Genomic DNA, 16,975 nt, shown 5'->3' on the forward strand with positions numbered 1-16,975 from the left:
TCTACTTCTCAAAGTGCTTGCAAATGTTAGCACAAAAAAAAAGATTATATTTCATGGCAAGCAACCTTTGATGAATTAGAATTTCCATACAGGTCCATGGCTCACACGGATTAGGGTTGTCGAAATCCCCCTGTTGTGCTTGCTCAGGAGCCCATTTATTTGACATAACAGCCTAACCAAGCCTTGCCCATGCCTCAGATCACTTCAGTCCACACACCTGGTTTGCACCTTGATTACGCCCAAAGAATAACGCGGTAGTTGTAGCACAGCTTTGGGGTGTCGATTTCACAGGGAGACAAATTAAAAGAATAGCAAGAGGAACAAAGAAACTAAAGAAAAAATATTAAATAATTAATAGAGAACAAAGATTAATTTTAAATGTAAATTCAAGTGAAGCAAAGTGATTAACAGAAAAAGTACTCAAATTTGACAAACAATAGAGCGTCGGGAATCCCTTGCACAAATTTGGTATTTTAATTATTCTTAATTCATTGGATAACTCAATTAGGAACTCAATTCTCGCAATTCCCAATCAGAAGGTATAGATTTATAAACCAGACTTAAATCAAATGTAACCCTTTGAAAAAACATTCACCACTTTTAAAAAACGTGAATTACTACCCGTATTGATAAAATCCAATGACGACAATATACTCAGGAAGCGATATTGCAGCAAAAAACTAAATCAATATAGATAAATAATTGATCCAAACATAATCAAAGAACTAATCCATTCAATAGAAAAAGCATGACTGAATCCATAAACACAATAAATTCTATGATTATTCGGAGAAGAGAATATCAGCGATGAATTGAGAATGATAAAACAAAAGAGTTTTAGCAATTGAAAATCAAATACATGAATTAAGAATAAATTAAAAATACCATCTAATGTGCAAGTTCATCCTTAACCCTACAAGAGAATTTAGTTACCCATAAATATACTGGACAACAAAAATCTCCAGAGAAAACTGAAGCGAACGGTGGCTATGGAAGTGATTTTCTCCTCTCTTTAGATCTGCCTCTTGTGCCTCTTCCTCCCCTCCATTTCGTGCTAATGATATGCTTATATAAGGTAAGAAAGAAACCCTAATGTCCTCTTGATTTCCGCATAAAAAAATCGCCTAAATTTTAGGACTTATTTTGGCAGCCACGTACAGCCTTCAGGAGTTCGAATTTGTAAATCCTTATTAGATACAAAGTTATATCCCTTTAAGATAGCTTTCCAATGCATCAAGAATCGCATCAATCTGATATATGAGTAAAAAGATACAGTCAAAAGACTAAAGTATGTCCAGACTGTCTCCTAGCGAATTTCGGACTTGGACTTCTTGTGGTTTCATTTTATGATTTTTTTCTTTTTCTTTTCTTCCAAATTGCTCTCAAACCCCATGAATGTCCTCCTTTGAATTTGGCTGGGCTTGACTTGCTCTTTTATAAACTTTGAAATTAGACATAAAAAAAACTGCTTAGGAGTATCCCAACGTAAATAGAAATTCAATTTAAGAATACACAGTAATTCCTATGATTTCTATTCACATTTTAGTATTTTAGTCCAATAATAGGGTATATAGAGTGCACTTTCGCACACTCATCACACCCCCCAACTTACTCCTTGCTAGTCCCTAGCAATTTTCATGTCAAAACAACGAAAGAGACCAAAGAAAATCACACATAAAGGCCATCAAGTCACACTTTCCAGATTCACATATCAAAACAATCTAAGGAATCCAATAACCCATCAAGATCAATCCACCTATAGCAATCCACAGAGTGTGTGTGTGTTCTCCAAGCCATAACCATCGTACCACTAACCTTGACACATGCAACATCAAGAACATCTTAAGCAAAAGGTTCAATTCCATAACTCACGGGTATAATAATGTTTCGTGTAAGGGCTCTCTCTATGGAGTTGACAATGGGTGTATATACACTCTCATGGAAAATTAGGCAATTATGTACAAGCAACAAGCAAACATTGATCTTATGATAGGAACACTAACAAATGAGACTTCCATCAATTTTTTCAACAGCTTATTTAGGATCATAATGGTCAACACAAAAGGTTGTAATGTGGCTTGGTTTTGGAGTTATATGAAAAAAAAAGGATGAAAGGGATTCAAAAACTTCCAAGTACATACAAATGGAATTTTATTAAATATCTCAATAGACCACACTTCTCACTTAATATACTCTCCAACTTTTCAGATCATCAAATAATAATGCTTTTCCTTCTTCTTCCTTTTTTTTTTTCAACAATTTGATGGACAAACACATGCCACTTTTGTATTATTTCCATCTATACCAACTTCTTCGTTTTTTTTTTTTTTTTTAGAGCTCACTCAATTGAACACTTTGCAACTTGTACTCTTCTCTTTTTTTCCGTCGTCTTCTTCTTCTCTCTTTTTTTTTTTAATTGAAAATGATAAAATTAAAGAAAGAAAATACAAATTCCATACCTAGTATACACTTGGAAGTAAAAAGGGTAAGAAAATCTGTGTATAGGTTATACTCCAATGTGGAGAGGTATGGATGATATGGGCATATGAAAAGAAAAAGCTACAAGTGTTTTATTGGCTCAAAGTTGGCTACTAGGGGTCTATGATGGAAAGGATAGCTTGAAAGGCTCAAACGTTAATCCTAAGTTGACCTTCGTCATATCCCAAGTATATCCACCATTGTACTGCAAACCATGTAATGATATTCTCAAAAGAAGTGCCCAATTCAACAGATCAATGAACGCTTATCACAATTTACTGCATTTGTATGCTCTCAATCCTCTCCAAACTCACATGAAAACTTAAGCAAAAGAGTTCTCTAGCTACATGTGTCAAACCACCATCTTACCACAAAACTTGGATAAGTGCATTAAGGATTCTGTGAATGTTTCAGCAAAAAATGATCTGATGGGTTTGGTGAATTCACGAAGATGGCTGTGAATGAGAATGAGTACACATGTGAAAATGATGCACATGTGATGCAAATTAAAAAAAATTGACACATGAAAATATGCCACAGAGTTCCGACAAGCATTTTAAAAACTGAATTTGCACCACCACCCCCCAACTTAAATGAAACATTGTCCTCAATATTTAAGAATCAAAATTGAATGGGGAGTAACTGAAAATGGTAGAATACACCTGATGAGTGATGTGGGTAGCTCCCTAAACACCAAAGATGGTAATCTGAAATGACAAAATGAAACTATCCTGCAATCAAAAACAAAGAAAACAACAGCAAACAAAAAGGAAAAGAAAGAAAATAAGAAAAAAAAAAAAACAAAGCAAAACAAAATAAATAAAGAAACACATACCTTGGTGGCCGGTGTGGTCAAGGTTGATAGACTGGATCCACAAGTGGAATGTCTTCCACTTCCGAAACTTGCCTATCAATTAATATTTTAAGGCGTTGACCATTTACTTTAAAGATTCGACCATCCTTAGGATCTTCTATTTCTACCGCCCCATTTACAAAAACATTTTTCACTAGAAATGGGTCAGTGCACCTAAACCGAAGTTTTCCTTTGTGCTTGTGAGATCCAAAATCATATAAGCATATTTGGTCATTAGGTTTAAACCTCTTCCTAAGAATATTTTTATCATGAAACGTTTTCATTTTGACCTTATAGACTTTAGACTTAGGCAAAGATTTCAATTTAACTCTTGGTACTTTCATACTTACAGGAATCTGTTTTCCACATTTCTTAGGCAACTCCTTAAATTTCTGTTGCCAAACCTGTGTGCCATAATCCTGAGTTTCATCAAAAACAACACAAATATCAATAACATCAGATGAATCACTAACAGATGTATTAAACTCAGAATTCACAAGGGAATATTCAAGGGGATCAAAATCATGAGTTGTGTGAACTCCCTTGTCTATGAGTGCATCAATCATATACGTTTGATGGCACTCGTCATCTGTTGGCTGCTTCTCAATATGGAAAATGTTGACCTCCATGGTCATGTTTCCAAAAGATAACTTCATCAACCCATTCCTGCAATTTATAAGTGCATTAGCCGTAGCAAGGAAAGGTCTACCTAATATGAGAGGAACTTTAGAGTTAGACTCAACAACTGATTGAGTGTCCAAAATTAAGAAATCAACAGGATAATAAAACTTGTCAATTTGGATCAAAACATCCTCAACTATCCTCCTCGGTTTCTTAATTGAACGATCAACCAATTGAAGCACGACAGAAGTAGGCTTAATTTCATCCAAACCAAGCTGCAAATAAATGGAATAAGGCATCAAATTAACACTAGCTCCTAGATTTAGCAAGGCTTGCCCAAACTCATGATTCCCAATATTACATGCAATGGTTGGACAACCAGGATCCTTGTACTTAGGAGGAATTCGCTGCTCAATTAGAGCACTAACTTGCTCTGTCAGAAATGCTGTCTTCTTAACATGGTGCTTCCTCTTAACTGTACACAAATCTTTAAGAACTTTTGCATAAGTGGGAACTTGTTTAATAACATGCAAAAGAGGAAGGTTAATCTTTATCTGCCTGAGGTTCTCCAAGATTTCATTACTAGGATCCAAAGTTCGCATACCAGATTTTAAAGTTTGAGGAAATGGTACCTTAACTGGATTCTTGATTACCTCGGCATCCTTGGGGAACTCGGTGCTATCATTGCTTTGTTCCTCTTCAATATCCTCTTGCTTATCAGTTGTTGGGATGTGTAAGGACTTACCACTTCTTGTCATAATGGCATTCACTTCTTTTAAATTTTTTTGTGCCATATGCTGACCTTGGGGTGCGGATTGAGCTTGAGAAGGAAACTTGCCACGCTCATTCACACTCAAGGAGCTCATTATCTTGGATATATGACTCTTTATCTCTTTGTTTTCTTCAACAACCTGCATAATCAAAGATTCAAACTTTTGATTAGTTTTACTCTGTGCTCAATAAAAGCATGCAAAGTGTCTTCTAAAGGACTCCTAGAAGATGAAGGTGCATGATATGGTGCAGGATATGATCTAGGGGGTTGTGCAGGTGGCTGGTTTTCAGACTTCCAGCTAAAATTGGGGTGATTACGCCACCCAGGATTGTAGGTATCAGAGAAAGGTGCAACAGGCTTCATGTACATACCTAAGGTATTACATTGTTCCTCATACATCCCTCTCATCTCAGCAAATGTGGGACACTCTTGGGCAAGGTGATCTACCCCACCACACACAAAACATCGTCCAAAAGACTCTGCATGATTAGCCACGTGTGTTGGCTTTAAGTCTTTATTCTTCAACACCTCTAGCTCCCTAGTGAGCATCTCAACCTTAGCCTTTAGGTTATCTTCTTCCCTGAGATGGTAAATTCCACCACCATTTAGGTTTCCTGTAGGTCGTGACCTATTTGTGCTCTCAGTAGCACTAGGTCTAGTCCAAGTGTGAGCTTTTTCAGCAAGCTCATTGAGGTATTCTATGGCTTCATCAGGATCTTTCTGTAAGAACTCACCAATACACATCATCTCCACAAATTGACGCTCTCTAGGTGTAAGTCCCTCATAAAAATAGCTCACTAAGTGCCAATTCTCATATCCATGGTGAGGACACATACTTGATAGCTCCTTAAATCTCTCCCAAGACTGATACAAAGTCTCACTATCCTTTTGTACAAAGGTGGAGATTTGCCTTTTTAAAGCATTGGTCTTATGTTGGGAAAAGTATTTATTAAAGAAGACCTGAGTCATCTCATTCCATGACCTAATAAATCGTGGTCTCAATGAGTATAGCAAACTCTTAGCTCTATCCTTCAAAGAGAAAGGAAAGAACTTAAGTCTCACAATGTCATCAGTTGCATTTTGACTATGAAAAGTCGCAACTACTTCCTCAAACTCCCTAATGTGCACATATGGATTTTCATTTTCCAAGCCATGAAAAGTAGGGAGTAACTGTATCATCCCTGTTTTAAAATCCAATTGGCGAATATTAGCTGGAAACATGATGCATGATGGTGTGGCTGTGCGTGTAGGGTGGAGGTAATCCTAAAGGGTCCTAGTGGGTTGATCTTCGTGTTCACTCATTTTCTCAAAATTAGAAGAATTATCAAACAAATGATCAGAAAAATTAAACTCTGACTCTAACACAGGTCTACAAGCAAACCGACCCAAGGCGTCTCTATACCTGTGCATGCAAGGTAGAGAAAAACGCAACACTAAAAAAAACTACAAAAAGAAAAAGAAAATAAAAAAAAGATGCAGCAAGCTAAAAGAGGGAACGAAGTTACCGCCTTTACGAACTGTTGGAAAGGAAAACTATCTCCCAATTCTTCTACCATCTCCCCGGCAATGGCGCCAAAATTTGATTACGCCCAAAGAATAACGCGGTAGTTGTAGCACAGCTTTGGGGTGTCGATTCCACAGGGAGACAAATTAAAAGAATAGCAAGAGGAACAAAGAAACTAAAGAAAAAATATTAAATAAGTAATAGAGAACAAAGATTAATTTTAAATGTAAATTCAAGTGAAGCAAAGTGATTAACAGAAAAAGTACTCAAATTTGACAAACAATAGAGCGTCGGGAATCCCTTGCACAAATCTGGTATTTTAATTATTCTTAATTCATTAGATAACTCAATTAGGAACTCAATTCTCGCAATTCCCAATTGGCAGGTATAGATTTATAAACCAGACTTAAATCAAATGTAACCCTTTGAAAAAACATTCACCACTTTTAAAAAACGTGAATTACTACCCGTATTGATAAAATCCAATGACGACAATATACTCAGGAAGCGATATTGCAGCAAAAAACTAAATCAATATAGATAAATAATTGATCCAAACATAATCAAAGAACTAATCCATTCAATAGAAAAAGCATGACTGAATCCATAAACACAATAAATTCTATGATTATTCGGAGAAGAGAATATTAACGATGAATTGAGAATGATAAAAGAAAAGAGTTTTAGCAATTGAAAATCAAATACATGAATTAATAATAAATTAGAAATACCATCTAATGTGCAAGTTCATCCATAACCCTACAAGAGAATTTAGTTACCCATAAATATACTGGACAACAAAAATCTCCAGAGAAAACTGAAGCGAACGGTGGCCATCGAAGTGATTTTCTCCTCTCTTTAGATCTGCCTCTTGTGCCTCGTCCTCCCCTCCATTTCGTGCTAATGATATGCTTATATAGGGTAAGAAAGAAACCCTAATGTCCTCTTGATTTCTGCATAAAAAAATCGCCTAAATTTTAGGACTTATCTTGGCAGACACGTACAGCCTCTAGGATTTCGAATTTGGAAATCCTTATTAGAGACAAAGTTATAGCCCTTTAAGATAGCTTTCTAATGCATCAAGAATCGTATCAATCTGATATATTAGTAAAAAGATACAGTCAAAAGACTAAAGTATGTCCAGACTATCTCCTAGCGAATTTTGGACTTGGACTTCTTGTGGTTTCATTTTGTGATTTTTTTCTTTTTCTTTTCTTCCAAATTGCTCTCAAACCCTATGAATGTCCTCCTTTGAATTTGGCTGGGCTTGACTTGCTCTTTTATAAACTCTGAAATTAGACATAAAAAAAACTGCTTAGGAGTATCCCAACGTAAATAGAAATTCAATTTAAGAATACACATTAATTCCTATGATTTCTATTCACATTTTAGTATTTTAGTCCAATAATAGGGTATATAGAGTGCACTTTCACACACTCATCACACCTCCAACAAGCAGAGCACTCAGTGTCCATTCTGCTCACTCAAAGCACATTTCCTAGTTCATCTGTACCTGTGCCAAATCTTGCCTTGCTTGACCCTTGTGAGCAACCTACCTAAATTACCTTGCAGCCCAATCTGAGCCCAGTGATTCCACGCAATCATCCCATGATTACCAGGGGAATGAATAACATAATAAAGCTTAAGCGGATGTTTGCGGCCACCAAGCACCTCATGCCATCCTCTCTTGAGCCTTCCTGTATGGGCCAGGCCTTAAAAGATGAAAATTGGTGTTAGGCCATGAGTGAAGGATTCAATGCACTTATTCGACGTGGTACTTGGGATTTAGTTCATTCTCAGCTCAACATTCGGCCCTTTGGTCACAAATGGGTCTTCCGCATGAAACGAAAACCTAATGTTTCCATTGATCGCTATAAAGCCTGATTGGTGGCTAAAGGTTTTCACTAGCGGCTGGGTCTAGATTACACTGAGACTTTCTCCCCTGTTATCAAACCGGCTACTAGACGAGTCATTCTCACTATTGCCTTATCTCGTGGGTGGCCCCTTCGATAGCTTGATGTGAACTAATAATTGTATGAAAGTGCACTCTAAATGCCCTATTATTGGACTAAAACGCTATAAAATGTGAATAGAAATCATAGAAATTAATGTGTATTCTTGAATTGAGTTTCTATTTACTTTGGGATACTCCCAAATAGATTTTTATATTTAATTTCAAAGTCTATGAAAGAGCAAGTCAAAATCTAGTCAAATTCAAATGAAGACTTTCATGGAATTTGATAAGCCTTTTTAGTGACATGGTTGAAAGTTGCACGAAAGTTTTTATGGATGACTTGACTGTTTTTGGAACTTCTTTTGATGCATGCTTGCTGAATTTAAAGAGAGTGTTAACTCATTGTGAGGAAACAGAATTGGTTTTGAATTGGAAAAAATGACATTTTATGGTACCTGTGATGACCCGCTTTTACGTGTATTTTCACTGAAGGAGTGTTTTTAATTTAATTAATATATTGGTTCTTTTATTTTAAATTATTATATTTTAAATTGATTTTAATTTATTTGATGTTGTATTTAATTTATTTAGTCGTTTTACGGTTTTTAAAATCGTTTTCTGCGGATCTGTTTTTGGTTTTCGGAGTGAGGATTAGACCTCATTTCTTTTCTTTTCTCTTTTTCTTTTTCCATTTTTCCTTTTCTTTTTTCTTCTTTTCTTTCCTTTCTTTTTCTTCTTCTTTTCTTCCCCATTCTCTCTCTCTCTCCGTGCGCAGATTTCCCCTTCCCGTCGCCACCTGTTTACCAGCCCAGTGCGTCGCCGTCCGGCCACCATGTAGTACACCACCCCCACCATTCTCTTCTCCTCCCACCAGAGATCATCCCCACCAATTTTCAGAGCCATCGGACCAGCCGTTAGCTGCCACGCACGGTTGGAAGTCACGGCACCAGCGCTGTTTTTCCTCTCTGTCGCCGGTTTCTTTCTCAGCCCAGAACCGCCGCTCGTAGGCGGCGTGGCCTACACCACCCACCCACTTTTCTTCCCCTCTCACCAGTGAGCATCCCCACCAAGTTTCACCTCCATCCGAGCCACCGTTAGGCACCACGAGCTTCTCCAAGCCATACGGATTTTCACCGATTACGGCGCCGTCGTACCACCTCTGGCCACCATCTCTTCATAACTTCTTCCCCTACCTCTTGCCGACCTAACCCACCCATTTCCAGCCTCGATCCGTTCTCGGAGCAGCTCCCATGAGCTCAAATCCGATTTGGGCTTTTTTCGCTTCCTCCGCCATTTCGACCACCACCCACAGCCAAAACTCATTTCCATTAGCTTCATTCATAAATATCTCAAGACCCTTTCCTATCAATTTCGTGCCTTGGTTTGTCCCTATTCGAAAGTGGGTAATTTATTACCCATGACCACAGTGTAAATTACACTGTTACGTTGCTTTTCCTCTGCTGTTTGCAACGCTGGGAGCTTTCAAAAAATACCGCATAGCGCTGTAAGTATTTTCCAAACTCTAATTTTAGATTTAAATATATTTTACTCTTACAATAAATATTTGCTGTTGGTTGGTTGATTCCGAACTGAGTCCGAGGAGTTCGGGGGTCAGATGGATTGAGAACGGAGTTGCTTGATTTGTTGATTTATGGTTGGTTGGTTGTTTTTTGTATTGAGATTGCATTTACATGGTGCATGCACATGCATTTTATTTAAATTGAGAAAATCCTGTTTTATTGGCATAAATGGATTTTCAGATGCGTGTGTATCACGACCCTAAGTCGGGATGAGGTATTATCTCGGTGGAACTCCTCTGGTCACTCGGGAGCGTAATATACTGAGTGATGTCCCCTAAGTTGTCGTTGGGCGACAATGGGAGCGGGCGGGATGGTAACGCTCTACGCACCGACTCCGTGGCCCTTCGCTGGCGAGGGCTAGAGGATGCTTGGCTACGAACGCGTGGGGCGCGAAACTGGACATCACTCGTTTAGGTGTCATACGCGTGGTCGTTACCCGCGGTGTGGCACAGGAGCCAGGGTGTGCGGATGACCCCTAGGGGAGGTCATGGTGCATACGGATTAATTGGTTAGTGGATTGAGTTGGATATGGGCCAAATGAGACTTTTGGTGAATTTCGGAAAGTAATATATTTTTGGGCCAAATGGGATTTTTGGCATGCGTGGAAAAATATGGTTTTATGAGTTTCGTACATTGGCATTCTTCACGCATATTGTTTGAGTTTTAATATGTTTTTATCTAGTGGTGTTTGGTTTTTACTTACCTGCGACACCATTTTTGGTATCGTAGATTTTGGTGTAGAGATCGAAGAGGAGGACGAGGCTGAGTCCGAGGATGCGGCTTCGCCGGAATTTTGAGTGGAAGTTAATGTCTTGTTGTTGGATTTGAATAATATTTGTATCTTGTAATATTTTATTATATATGTTTTGAACAGTTTTGTATTAAACAATGAAATTTCTGGTACTTAGTTATATGACTTTAGTTATCCGCTGCGTGTTTTTTCGTGCACATTTGTTGCTTATACACACACTTGGCACTCGTCGATAGGGTGGTGACCTATGGTGTCATCATCCAGACGTCTCGATTTCCCCATATCCGTGCGTGGGATTTGGGGGCGTCACAGGTGGTATCAGAGCGGTTTGGCTCTAGGTAAATTCACATGTCCCGTAGGTAGTACCAGAATGTTTTTAAAGTTGTGTTTTGAAATTTATTTTAAGTAAAGTTACTATTTGACATGTTTTATTTGTTTGATGGTTGTTGCTTGTTTTATTTATTTAGTTATGTTATTGCATGCTGGTTTCTTTTTGTTTCTTGTTATGTGGTGTTGGTTTTTGGTTTTCTTTGGTTTTATGTTGTTGGTTTTTTTTTTTTTTTTTTTTTTTTTTTGTGAAAGGGGGTCAAAGGTTGTGTTGTGGCAGGAAGGCAGTATAATCGAGGATACTATTATTAGGCATGAACATTTAGTGTAGTAGGCTTGAATTTCTAGTGATGTGGTTTGCTTGTATGATGTTGAGGTCTAAAGGGAATGTCATGGTTTAGGCAATCTTTGTAAGGTGGGAACTCACGTAGCAATGAGGAGAGGAATTAGCTTTAAGTTGCTTAAGATGATTGAGGTCAAGGTTTTGTAGAATTTATGTAACGAGGCTATAGTATAGGAGAGTGTAGGTTCAACTAACTTTAAGGATTTGTTTAAGGGAATTTTATTTAAGGTTTGGGATCTTTCGCCGCTGTGACCTGGCAGCGCTTCAAGAAAGAGTTTAATGATCGCTTCTTTCCTGCTTCCGTGAGGTGGCAAAAAGCAAGAGAGTTCTCAAGCTTGGTCCAAGGGAGCATGACCGTGGAACAGTACGCCTGAAGATTTATAGAGCTTGGGCGATTTGCTCCCCACCTCATCGCCACAGAGGAGATGCAGACCGAGCGTTTCCAGGAGGGTCTGCGTCCTGATATACGCAGAATGGTGGTTGGCCACAGGATTTCCACATTTCAGGATTTAGTGGACGTGGCCACTCTTTTAGAGTGAGAGAATAATTTGAGTATGGGCTCCTCTCCAGGACAAAAGAGGCGGAGTTTTACTGGTGAAGGAAGTAGTTCAGGTTCGCCTCAGAAGTTTGTTCAGCGGATCGAGACTCGACCACAAGCAGCCTTGGGAGTGCGTATGGGAGGACGAGTGCCAGTTTGTGGAAGAAGCAATAGAACTCACGGAGGCGAGTGTCGTCTGGGTAGTAACCAATGTTTTGAATGCGGTCAGACGGGGCATTTTGCTCGTGAGTGCCCTAGTCGAGTTCAAGAAAGCCGTGGAGCTCGTCGCAGTGGTAGAACTAACCAGAGGCAATTAGATCAGGCTCGAATGTACGCAGTGACTCTTGGTACCGTTGGAGGCGAGGTTACGGAGACTCAGAATGCTGGAGTCATGGCAGGTAGAGGTCTAATCTAATCTTTAGCGATGAATGCCTGGTGTGGTTTTTTTTTTATTTTTTTATTTTTATTTTATATATATTATCGAGGCTTGGAGAGAATGGCATGATCGGGGTGATCTTTTAGGGAAGTAGAATAATTGAGTTCTTTGGTTCCGTGGAGTTTATGAAAATGGTCTATAACGTGGTAGGTTGTAATTTCAACAAATTTCGATGTTAGATTTTATGAAATTTCAGCAAAGTTTTAAAGTTTGGGACCTTATAGATTTTAGGAAAATAAGTTTATGGTAATTAAGGTGTTAGGTTCGACAAGTTTTGGGGGAAATAATTAAATTTCAAGTTTTAGATTTTGTTGATTCGGATGAGTAATTTGGTGGCAATTGGGGCTTTAGATTTTACAAGCTTTTAAGGTGAATGTTTTGGATTAAAGCCACCAATCTTGAGAATTTCAGAAAATGATTTATTATCCATTAATGTTTTAGAATTTGAAAGATTTGGGAGTCGATTTTTTTTTTATTATTATTATGGGATGTAAGTTCCTTGATCTTAAAAGTTTCGGAAGATGATTCTTATTTGATTTAAGGTTTTAGAATTGCTGAGTTGAAGGTCTGATTTATAATAAGAATTGAGTTCTTAGTTTTACAAACTTAGTGCTGTAGCTTGATCTACTCTAATGAGTGATTAGTTTGTAACCATTAAAATGGGGTTGATTAGAGTTGAATTACTGATATGAAAATTTTTCTAGAGTAGATTTCTTTGAGGATTGGAGGTAATGATCTAGTTCGTGTATTTCTTTGAGGATTGAAGATATCGAGCTAGTTTAGAAAATAATTATTGTTAACTCGAGGTTGTAGTAGCAGTTTTTAGGAAATGATTTTTATCGATTCGAAAAGTATAGGCCCATCAGGGTGTTGGAAATAGTAGATTTTGTGTTGGTATTGAATACGATTGAATTTGAGGCTATATGATCCGTAGACTTTTGGGAATGCATTCTTAGCAGGTTTGAGGTCATTCTCGGTACCAAACTTTAAGCAATGGCTAGTTGCTGATTTAAGGATATAAGTTGAGTAGATTTAGGAACGAATCTTATTGAGTTGAGGATATAAGTCCAGATGATGGAAATGTGGTAATGGATCACTTGTACGTTTGAATGATTTTTGGTGTTGGCTAAGAATGCATGAGATTGATGAGTAGTAATGGTAAGTGCATATGCATCCCGGGGAGTGCGGGTCCTAGTCTCATCTATTTTTGGCTTGGTAGGAGTTGAAGAGGAATCTATTTGGTAATATTAAATTCAAGAGATTTGGGCTTTGAGTTGTTTGGTAAGTTGAACGGAATGTGCAGTCGAAGTGGGTTACCCATTGGGATGATGGTTTGAAACGACTGTTGTGTTTATCTTGAGAATAAATTGCGACTTGAAGTCATAGGAATTTAAATTTGTGAGGTTATACTTTTCTTTGGAGATCAAGTATCCAGTTGGGAGAATTGGGGATATGGTTAATTAACTTGAAAAGCCATTGTTAGGTCACCATGCATGGTATGTAATCTTGGAGATCTTGGAAGTTGAAACTTATGCATCAAAGGTGGGTAGCATAATCATATGTATGAAGTAATAAAGCATTAGGATCCATGAGTGTTGTTTAATAGTTTTTGATGGATTGAAGATTTAAACAGTATAGCCTGTCTTGAGATTTATTTGTGAAGTGCTATTGAAGGAATTAGTTGTGTTAAAACTAGAGTTTTTGAGAGTATGAGTAGGTGGGTGAGTTACCAAGAGCATTTCGATTATGTCTAGGTGAAGTCAGTGGTAATTTATAGTGAGTGAGTTATTGCAAGATTAGATGTTATTCAAAATATAGGTAATGAGCTTGAAGTGTGGGATATCGGATAGAAGTTATAGGCGCTCTCATTGGTTGGCCGGGAAGGACTTGAGCCTTTTGGAGATGTTCCTTATCTTTAGAAGAGACAGATGTATTTTGAGACGATGTTATGTGTTTTCAAATTTGGGGCCTGGAGGTTGATTAGTACTGGTTTCTGTCATCAATCAATGGATGTATTTTTTGCGGAATGTTTTGGTTTTTGTTTAGGGTAGCGATGGCCAACTGAGGAATGAGTGAAGATTTGTAGTTTTTGGAGGTATATGATTTTCTATAGAAATGTGGTAAAGGTTTTCTTGTGATTAGGTGTGGATTGAGCTTGCACTTCATGATATTAATTTTTAAGGATATACCCTTTATGTATTTTGGTGAGTTATCAGAGTGTGCGCGAAAGCATGATTTTTTTAGAGATTCTTAGAAGTTCAAATTCTGTGTTGATTTTGAAGAATTAGTAGTGATTCGAAATTTTAATGGGAGATTAATCATTTGGTTGTGCAATTTGGTTTATGGATGGTTAACTTTGGAAGTGGCTATTAGGTTACCAAAGTTGGAATGGGATGAAAGTTTGGAAGGTAAAGTAGAGACGTTGTTGATATTAGTAATTTATGGTGTGAAGATAATAACCATTGGATTTGTTGGGAGTTGTATCTTGTATCTTTGGCGCTGGTGTTTGATCTTGCAAATTTCCAGGAAGAAATTTGTTTCTAAGGGGGGGAGGATGTGATGACCCGCTTTTACGTGTATTTTCACTAAAGGAGTATTTTTAATTTAATTAATATATTGGTTCTTTTATTTTAAATTATTGTATTTTAAATTGTTTTTAATTTATTTGATGTTGTGTTTAATTTATTTAGTCGTTTTACAGTTTTTAAAATCATTTTCGGCGAATCTGTTTTTGGTTTTCGGAGTGAGGATTGGACCTCATTTCTTTTCTTTTCTCTTTTTCTTTTTCCCTTTTTCCTTTTGTTTTTCTTCTTTTCTTTCCTTTCTTTCTCTTTCTTCTTCCCCGTTCTCTCTCTCCCCGTGCGTTTCCCCTTCCCATCGCTGCCTGTTTACCAGCCCAGTGCGTCGCCGTCCGACCACTGTGTAGTACACTACCCCCACCATTCTCTTCCCCTCCCACTAGAGATCATCCCCACCAATTTTCAGAGCCATCGGACCAGCCGTTAGCCACCACGCACGGCTGGAAGTCACGGCACCAGCCCTGTTTTTTCTCTCTGTTGCCGGTTGCTTTCTCAGCCCAGAACTGCCGCTCGCTGGCGGCGTGGCCTACACCACCCACCTAGTTCTCTTCCCCTCTCACCAGTGAACATCCCCACCAAGTTTCACCTCCATCCAAGCCACCGTTAGCCACCATGAGCTCCTCCAAGCCACACGGATTTTCACCGATTCCAGCACCGTCGCACCACCTCCGGCCACCATCTCTTCACAGCTTCTTCCCCTACCTCTTGCCGACCTAACCCACCAATTTCCGGCCTCGATCCGTTGCCAAAGCAGCTCTCACGAGCTCAACTCCGATTTAGACTTTTTCTGCTTCCTCCGCCGTTTCCACTACCACCCACGGCCAAAACTCATTTCCATTAGCTTCATAAATATCTCAAGACCCTTCCCTATCAATTTCGTGCCTTGGTTTGTTTCCGTTTGAAAGTGGGTAATTTATTACCCACGGCCACAGTGTAAATTACACTGTTACGTTGCTTTTCCTCCGCCGTTTGCAATGCTGCGAGCTTTCAAAAAATACCATATAGCGCTGTAAGTATTTTCCAAACTCTACTTTTAGATTTAAATATATTTTTCTCTTACAATAAATATTTGCTATTGGTTGGTTGATTCCGGACTGAGTCCGAGGAGTTCAGGGGTCGGATGGATTGAGGACGGAGTTGCTTGATTTGTTGATTTATGGTTGGTTGGTTGTTTTGTGCATTGAGATTGCATTTACATGGTGCATGCACGTGCATTTTATTTAAATTGAGAAAATCCTATTTTATTGGCATAAATAGATTTTTGGGTGCGTGTGTATCATGACCCCAAGCCGGGATGGGGTATTATCTCGATGGAACTCCTCTGGTCACTCAGGAGCGTAATATACTGAGTGACATCCCTGAGTTGTCGCTGGGCGACAACGTGAGCGGGCGGGATGGTAACGCTCTACGCACCGACTCTGTGGCCTTTCGCTGGCGAGGGCTAGAGGATGCTTGGCTACGAACGCGCGGGGCTCAGAATTGGGCATTGCTCGTTTAGGTGTCATACGTGTGGTCGTTACCCGCGGTGTGGCACAGGAGCCAGGGTGTGCGGATGACCCCTAGGGGAGGTCATGGTGTATACAGATTAATTGGTTAATGGATTGAGTTGGATATGGGCCAAATGAGACTTTTGGCGAGTTTCGAAAAGTAATATATTTTTGGGCCAAATGGGATTTTTGGCGTGCGTGAAAAAATATGGTTTTATGAGTTTTGTGCATTGGCATTCTTCATGCACATTGTTTGAGTTTTAATATGCTTTTATCTAGTGGTGTTTGGTTTTTACTTACCTGCGACACCATTTTTGGTACCGTAGATTTTGGTGCAGAGATCGAAGAGGAGGAGGAGGCTGAGCCCGAGGATGCAGCTCCGCTGGAGTTTTGAGTGGAAGTTAATGTCTTGTTGTTGGATTTGAATAATATTTGTATCTTGTAATATTTTAATATGTATGTTTTGAACAGCTTTGTATTAAACAATGAAAATTTTGGTACTTAGTTATATGATTTTCGTTATCTACTGCGTGTTTCTTCATGCACATTTGTTACTTATACACACACTTGGCACTCGTCGATAGGGTGGTGACCCGTGATGTCATCATCCGGACGTCTCGATTTTCCCGTGTCCGTGCGTGGGATTTGGGGGCATCATAGTACCTTCAAGTATTGTCTTAGGACATTATTTCTTCCAAAGGGATAGAGGTTGATCAATTTAAGATTGAATTAATTTCTAAGTTACCTACACC

The 16,975-nt window shown here is 38.6% G+C and overlaps 1 non-coding gene across 1 annotated transcript; it reads left to right on the forward strand.

Annotated features, from left to right (window-relative positions):
- Positions 1 to 5,538: 5,538 nt before the first annotated feature.
- LOC122314558 lies at positions 5,539 to 5,646 on the forward strand. Its single transcript, XR_006243778.1, has one exon. It is a non-coding gene; the product is annotated as a small nucleolar RNA R71 (small nucleolar RNA).
- Positions 5,647 to 16,975: the final 11,329 nt, after the last annotated feature.

This window comes from Carya illinoinensis, chromosome 6 (assembly GCF_018687715.1).
Source record: "Carya illinoinensis cultivar Pawnee chromosome 6, C.illinoinensisPawnee_v1, whole genome shotgun sequence".
In the NCBI taxonomy this organism is placed as follows: Eukaryota; Viridiplantae; Streptophyta; class Magnoliopsida; order Fagales; family Juglandaceae; genus Carya; species Carya illinoinensis.